This window comes from Saccostrea cucullata, unplaced genomic scaffold (assembly GCF_032062105.1).
Source record: "Saccostrea cucullata isolate Sc308-1 unplaced genomic scaffold, CSIRO_AGI_Scuc_v1 ctg2871, whole genome shotgun sequence".
NCBI lineage: Eukaryota > Metazoa > Mollusca > Bivalvia > Ostreida > Ostreidae > Saccostrea > Saccostrea cuccullata.
In genome coordinates, this window is record NW_026935530.1 from 28,068 (window position 1) to 36,747 (window position 8,680).

General features: G+C 32.3%; 1 long non-coding RNA gene across 1 annotated transcript; it reads right to left on the reverse strand.

Moving 5' to 3' along the window:
* Positions 1 to 1,382: 1,382 nt before the first annotated feature.
* On the reverse strand, positions 1,383 to 2,221 carry LOC134243161 (uncharacterized). The gene is made up of 2 exons (XR_009986985.1): positions 2,072 to 2,221; positions 1,383 to 1,681 (listed from the first exon to the last, which is right to left on the reverse strand). It is a non-coding gene; the product is annotated as an uncharacterized LOC134243161 (long non-coding RNA).
* Positions 2,222 to 8,680: the final 6,459 nt, after the last annotated feature.

Consider the following 8,680-nt stretch of genomic DNA (forward strand, 5'->3'; position numbering starts at 1 on the left):
ACATGATTTGTTTGCATGGGTCTGGTGTATTCACATGGGAGATTGTACAAAGTTAGCAAATAACGGTTCAAGTCGATCTGTAATCAAATATGCTCTGCGAGAAATGGAAACAATTGATATGTGATTTACCATCGCATAAAAAAAAAATCAAAAAATATTGGTTGTATTTAATTCTTTTTTAAGGTATATGTATCTCTGTTTAAAGTACGACCAATTTTAGACAGTCTTCGACAAAATGTTTAAAAGCTAAGATGCATAAACCAAATGTATTTTACTACGGACTCATCAAGTTCAATATTTTTTAGAATGTATACAAATTAAGGAGGGTCTAGAAATATTTCATTCGCAGACCTTGGTCGGTTCCGTACCTTTGGATTCCTTCTAACCTCAGCTACAAGATTGTAATGTTTCTTTCGAATAAAAAGGGGAAAATATTTCACCTTCCTTAGAAAAACACAACAGGGTGGCAGGTATTGGAAGGGGGGGGGGCTAAAATATAGGTTTAAACCGGAAGTTTCACGACTAATTCAGCAACCAGAGTTCACTTCAGTTGCATGATATGGAGTCGTGACGTGCAAAGGGTCCTACTGCTGTTTCGTCCTCGCCTTCTTGTACACGTATATGCCCGGGAGCAGACATAGACTTGAGGTCGCTGAGAACAGGTAAGATGGGAAAGTTTCTTCGGGACTCCGTCTTTTGAGCTCGAGGGCAGTAGTTTGACTGAACATCTCCATGCACATATAGTTACAAGATGTCGCGCCCTTTTTTATGGAAGAGGAGGCGCATCTCAGTAATCATTCTGTGAGTATCATTCACAGAGATTTCTGACCTGAACAAGGAAATATTATTATGCAAGACATCATTTGGCTCTAATGAATACTCCATATATTGTTTAGAACTTGGTTATGTCTCTACAGTATTGAGATTTATAGGTTATATCTAGTTTTGGGGCATGACCATTTGAAAACAAAATAATAAATGGCAATTTTTAGATTTCAGTCTATTCTTGGTCACATAGAATTATTTTCAAGCGTTATGTTTGTGTGCGTGTCAACATCATAAACAGGCTATTTTCGATGGCTTAAACTTGATTGGGTTTTATGTCGCCTTTCACTATACTAGACCATGTTATACGGAATCCGTATATTGTCTACAAATTAAAATCTAGGTTAAAGGACCTGTTTTAGTCATTTGCCTTCAATTTGCTGTTAATGATCACTTTTACGACGAACAATCAACACTAAACAGCTTCATTTTTAAGACTGTCTCCTGTGATGTTTTTTGGGTTTAGAAAATTTAGTTAATTAACCCTTTCACCCCAATCATTTGGTGATAAGTTTGTGGAAAATCCAGGTGACCCTCGTAAAGACAGACAGATAATCTTCCTTCAAATATTTTCATATTAGATTTTGGCTTCATGTTATAAATAAATGACAAGAACAACATGTACTTTTTAGCCTTAAATCCTTTTCAACAGGTAAATAATGAATCTTCTCAGATTATGGTCCGGTGCCTCTTCTACACAATCCCTCCGTTGTGTCAAATGTACAGATAGGATCAATTCCATTCGATTCAGCCTCGCACGCAGACTGGTCATCCAGTAGTCTTGCACATCGAAGACAATTTACTGCATTAGCGGCATCGTTTATTTCGCAGAGAAATCCGATGCCTTGGATAGCGACTGAAATGTTTAAATATTTTCAATCACAATAAAATTACAGAAAACCTGGATAAAAATGTTCAAATCTAGAAATATTATATGAAGTAAACAAGAGTTTTATATTTGGCAGTTAAGTACTTTATAAAAATATGTCTTTACTTTGTATTTTTACCTCAATCAATGTTAATGAAATCAGCCAAAAATAAAAACAAAACAAAAAAATAACCAGTATTTTGTTGTCATTGATGATTATAATTAAGTCTAAGGCTCATTAACTGTCGAGGCTTGTTATGCTGCTTTCTCACATTTAAACTGAAATATTTTTGGCCCCTCTCTCATCCCCCAAAGACAATACACGTATTTCTCTCTCACTCAAAATATCACTTAGAAAAGTAATGAAAAGAAACTTACCATTAAATCTAGCTTGCGCATCTATGAATAAAAAGATAAAATAATCCAAATTTCATTCATCACAATAACTTATTATATTAGTTATTTGCAGATTTTACGCATACTTATGTGACAATAAACCAAGATATATCATAGAAAATACATAGAGGATATCTATAATGTGTGATTTGATATTTGGTTTATCTAACGAGTTGAAATGGTGTATATAAACACCATTTCAAAGAGTTTACGACATAAAATATAGTATAATACGTTTTTTCAATCGATCAATTTGACTGTAAAAAAAAAATAATGCATCACTCAACATAGGCCATAAATTATTTGTTTCCCTTAAGATTTATTTTTAAATTTGTATTGTTAAAAATAAAAATGTAAAGCTGTAAACTATGGCAAGTCAAACGTTGCAATATTCGATCTTTTCCATTTGTATTGTAAAATTTACCTTTTGTATATTTTTATTTGTATTGTATAATTTTTCATTTGCATTGTTAATTTTTATTTGCATTGTATTTTTTTTCCATTTGTATTCTATAATTTTCCATATGTGTTGTATAATTTTTCATTTGCATTATATATTTGCCATTTGCATTGTATAATTTTTCATTTGCATTGTATATTTTTCATTTGCATTGTATATTTTTCATTTATATTGTAAAATTTATTTGAATTCATTTGTAAAAAACACATGGTATTCAGGAGTTAAACGAGGAACGTGTTTATTAGTGATAAAACAAGTAAATTTACAGAAGTATGAATTGGAATTTAGGATAATTATTAATCAGGATAGAAGTTCATTTCGATTTCTTCGCTGGCGATGGAGCAAGGTCTTGGGAGGCATTTTGGTAATTGTAAATATTCATTTTGTTTACGTGCAGTATTGCCCCTGCAAATTGGCCTGTTGAATACTTCCTGCGGCTGCCACAGGTCAAGGTTCTGGTTGGATTATGGTAAGGGAATCGCCTATGTCCGATGTAGAATTACGTTTTGTTGACGACAATAGAACTGACATTTCCTGTTGTTTTTCATGGGCGTCGGAAGCAAATTGAAAGGAGGTGGGGGGGGGGGGGGTAAACCAACAAAAAAAAGGTAAATCCCAATTTTTAATGCCTATAAAATGTCTACATGTATATTTGCAAAAAAAGGGGGCGGGCTAAGCCCCCCCCCCCCCCCCGGTTCTGACGCCTATGTTTTTGGATTGTAATCTCAGAGTAGTTGTTGATAGAATTGACGTTTTTGTGACCTGTGACTTGCATGATATCTGTAGGCGCAATGTTTTCCCTCCTGAGTTTTTGAACGCAGTATTTTCTTGTACTGGTATTTGTAAGTCTTTTTCCAGATTCTGAAAGTTTTGGACACTTTTCAATCATATATATTACTCAAAATTTTTCAATTTTATTCATCCCAAACCTTTGTTTCGTAAACCATTTACCGCTTCGTGTGTCAGAAAAAGGAATTGTTCGTGTAGCTATATAGAAAGGTTCATCTGGGTCCGAAAAACCCTGGGGTCTCATGCTGGCGTACTTTTTGTAAACTTCTTCCAGGTTGTTTTCATTCAGATTAGGGACCGAAAATATTTTGTCCAAGACTTATCTAGTGTCACGCGTGTTTACATCGGTGCGGGTTTTGGGTCCGTGTAACACTTAACAATTCAAAATTCTAAAATGTTTTTGTGTATTAGAATGTTAATATATTGGTTCAAATTTCTAAAATTCAAAAACTCATACTGGTTAGGTATATTGAAATTTAATATTTTAAGTTCAAATATCTAAATTATAAAATTTCCAAACAGGTTTGAAAAATTTATGTTTTACATTTTTACCATAAATGTTTAAAATTTAAATTTCCAAAAACTATTTTTTATTTTAAACTTTTGAGTTTTTAGTCTACTGTTTGTTCAGAAAGTTTACGCTTAACTATCCAAAATTCAGTAACATATTTTGTCTTTAAATTTACTTCAAACTTCTAAATTTCAACTTTCAAAACGTTCTATAGATTTTTAGAAATTTAGAACTTTGATTCAAACACTCAAATTTTCAATATTCTACGACATATTTTACGTTTTGAGTTTTTAGCCTTTTACTTCAAATATTTGAAATATCAAATTCCAAACCTTGTTTGGATTTTGAAACAATAAATACAAAAAATCTTTTGGTCAATCAGGAGAGCTTTTAGATAGTTAAAATATTGAACTAGTATATACTCAAAATTCAACTCGGGTTTGGAAATTTGATATTTTGGATATTTAAAGTAAAATTCTAAAAACTCGGTGTTTCGGTTATTTGAAATTTGAATGTTTGAACCAAAATACCTAATTTCAAAAACTCAAAACGTTTTAAAAGTTGAGATTTAGAAGTTTGAAGTAAATTTAAAATAATTAAAAGACGAAAATGTTGCTTAACTTAAGATTGTAAAGCGTAAATTTTCTGAACAAACGGTAGATTAAAAACTCAAAAGTTTTAAATACAAAAAATGTTTTGGGGACTTTGACTTTATTTTGAATATTTAAGCTAAGATTGTAAACCTGTTTGGAAATTTATTAATTTAGATTTTTGATCTAAAATATTTAGATTTCAATATACCAAATCAGTTTGAGTTTTTGAAATTTAGAAATCTGAACTATTATATTCACATCCTAAACTCTAAATCATTTTGGTCTGTCTTTCAAAATGCTGTAAATATTCAGTGCCATCAGGATTTTTTGTAGGGATGTCAACGAATATTCGAATATTCGAATATTCATTCGATGAGCTGATATTCGATATTGAGAGAAAAAGTGTGTGAAGCAAATAAAAACACAAGAAATCTGGAAAAGGAACTGAATGAGGTGAGAGATTTAGCACAGTTTGCCACAGTAAAGTCAAATTACAATGAACAGTATAGTCGAAAAAATAACTTCAAAATCTACGGTGTTAAAGAGACCAAAGATGAGGACATCATTGAGGTTGTCAAATCCACATTAATGGAGAAGGGGGGAGTTGAAATTGATGAAAATGCTATAGTGGCAGTACATCGGATCCCAGGATCAAAAACCAATTCTCCAAGGCCTATTCTAATAAAAATGAAGAACAACGACAAAAAGGCGCACATCATGCGGCATCGATCGGAGGTCAAAGATGCTCCTGGAAATGTTCGACTGGGGGACGATGTCACGAAGGAAAATAGTGAACTGATCGCACGATTGTTAGATAATGAAGGCATTACATCTGCTTGGTATTTTAACGGATCTGTATACGCAAAAGTGAAGGACAAACGTGTGAAATTCGACATCCTGGACGATATTGACCATAAGGTAAAGAATATTAAAAAAAGCCGGGATTAAAAACTCTTACCATATTCTCTCCGCCATTAGCTAGCAGAATGCGTTTCCGGTCATAACTTGCGTTACAAAATAAAATCCCAAACTGTGACTCACAACACACCTATCACGGTAGTCAGCTTGGTTAACATTTGAACTTTTTTTAAATGCAATAAGTTAATTTTTCTGTTATTGTTATATTGTAGCTCTTACTTTCCTCTTTCTTCCTCTCTTTCTTTCATCATGAGTTCCGACTGTTCGTGTCCATTGGTCCGGTGGGTATCAACTTGTAAACGTTTTTCAAATGGTTAAGATTATTTCAGTAAACTGTCAAGGTTTAGGTGATATTGCAAAGCGCAAGGATGTTTTTAATTACTTAAGAGCCTTAAATTATAACATTTACTGTTTGCAAGATACACATTTTTCGTGTGATATTGAAAACGAAGTAAGAAATTTATGGGGTTACCAATGCTTTTTCAGCTCATACTCTACAAACTCTAGGGGAGTGGCAATTCTAGTTAACAACAACTTTGATTTTAAACCTCTAACAGAAAAGGGCGACCTTGAAGGAAACTTTATTTTACTTAAAGCATCTGTAGAGGGCCATGAGGTATTGATATGTAACATTTATGGTCCAAATAATGATACACCACTTTTCTTTGAAAATTTACAAAAATATATTGATGATATGCAATGTAGAAATATTATTTTGTGTGGAGATTTCAATTAAGTTTTGAATCCAGATTTGGACTATTATAATTATAAATCTGTCAATAATCCAAAGGCAAGAGAAAAAGTTTTGGAAATAATAGAAAATAATTGTTATATTGACCCTTTCAGACAGCTTCACGAAAAAGAGCGTCGATATTCTTGGAGAAGAAAAACTCCATTGAAGCAAAGCCGTTTAGATTTTTTTTTAATATCTGAAACCCTTTTGTCAGGATTGGAAAAATGCTCTATAGATACTAGTTATAGATCAGACCATTCCATAATATCCTTGTCTATAGCTTTTAATGAATTTAAGAAAGGTAGGGGGTTATGGAAGTTTAATAACTCTCTACTTCATGATGAAAATTACTTAGATTGCATTAAAAATGTAATTTTAGAGGTTAAGAAACAGTATGCAATCCCAGTATATAACTTTGACAACATAGATAATATTCCAGATTCCAATTTTTATTTCACTGTTAATGATCAGCTATTTTTAGAAACTCTGCTTTTAGAGATAAGAGGTAAAACTATTTCATATGCATCATATATCAAAAAGAAAAGAGAAAACAAAGAGAAAATTTTAATAGAAAGTATCAAACTATTAGAAGAAAATGTTGAAAGTAATATTGATGAATTATATAGTAAAAAGCAAGAATTGGAGAACATTAGAAAGCATAAATTGCAAGGTAATTATGTTCCCCAAACGAAGTTGGGGAACATATTGTTTTTACTCTGTTTCTTATTATGTTCCCCAAACGAAGTTGGGGAACATATTGTTTTTACTCTGTTTCTTATTATTATTATTATGTTCCCCAAACGAAGTTGGGGAACATATTGTTTTTACTCTGTTTCTTATTATTATTAGGTCTTTCCACCTTTCTGTGGAAAGACCTATTGATTTTCTTCTGTTTCTTATTATTATTCTTCTTCCGCTGATTTTTTATTTGGACATTTATCGAAAAGACTTTTTGTTCATCGTAAAGGTCATTAAAAGTTATGAACAAATTTGACCCAACGCGTATGAACTATGACCGCTTTCAAAGTTATTGCCCCTTTCGCAAGAAATGCTTGTTATCGCTACTCCTTCGAAACCGTTAACTGTAGAAATATGAAACCTTCACTAAAGTCTTCGACTAATTGAGAGGACTCTGGAATCTATTCATTGCGAAAGTATTCGTTGACTCCTTCAATGAGTTATTGCCCCTGAAACTTTTTGAATTTTACAAAAAATTAATTTTTTTTTAAACGAAAAGTTGTAGAGATATGGGACCAACTGCATAAGATTTATTGACCTTTGATCTAAAATTTCATGCAAAGGTCAAAGGTCAAGGTCATTCAGAAAATGAAAAATAAAGCTTTTTCTATATCTCTTTTGTCTTTCAATATATACTTAATGTCTTTGCATCATTAATATGTTCTCTTAAAACTCTTTCAAATGTGTTATTCTTGTCCCCAAAGATTAACCCTTTAAAAAGTTATTGCCCCTTGTGCAAGAAACCTTGTTATCGCTACTTCTCCGAAACCATAGACCATATAGACACTAAACCTTCACTAATGTCTTAAGGGTCTTAAGGCCTAACTTCACTATATAAGTGCAAAAGGATCTGATGACAGCTTAAATGAGTTATTGCCCTTTAACTTCTTTGTACTTCCTATTTAACCTTATCACTTGAAAACTATAAGCAGTGTTTTCAATAAGAGCCGGCAACCGGCAAAATTAACCGCCTGTACGAGAAATTTTGCCGGCTGTGAAATTTCCGTCATTAGGATTTTGCCGGGGCCGATACGTGAAATCGATAGATTTTTTCGCAACTATTTCCATGATCTAGAGTAGCTTCCCTTGAGTGCGCTCTTTTTTCAAGGAAGTTTGATTAGATCGATAGTGTCATCTAATGGCGTCGCGGACAACGAATTTTGAGCGAAGTCGTGGAGAAACGTGCTGCTGTTGTAACACATGCGCTTGAGATGATATACATGTGCATTAAGAGACATACAGCATGGTCCCTTCCGAAAAGATTTGTGTTTTATAATTTTCGATGTAAAATTGATTGTGCAACAGCCTCAATATTAAGTGAGGGGTTCCTCGTAAACGACAGCAAATAATCTTGGCCAATATAATTTTAAGACCTTACTAATAAATGTATGAATTCTTACAGAATTTCCTCAAAATGAAAATATCAAATGTTAAGCTAAGACGTGACTCAGACCTAGAAATACTTAAAGAAAATTTCCTCAAACTGAAAATGCAAAATTTTAATCTCATTTATTCGTGTAGGATCTCTTGAAATTAATACAGAGACAGTATCGTTTTCACATTTGGGGGGGTTTTAATGTACTAGAATTTTGTATCAAATTCCATTATCGTAATTTTTTTTCTGACAATCTGTACAAAATGTCCAAAAAAAAAATCAGCTTCAAGATTATTTTATTAAAAATCTAAGATTGCAGGAAATTTCAATTTTTTATGGGTTACTGTACATTACCAAGTGTTCAAAAAATCTTAAATTTTTAACTAAATATTTTTTTAAAATATGAATTAAAGTCCTGACCAATGTATGTGAAAGAGATTAAATATGTAGAATTTTCAGTGTAATATTTTACCC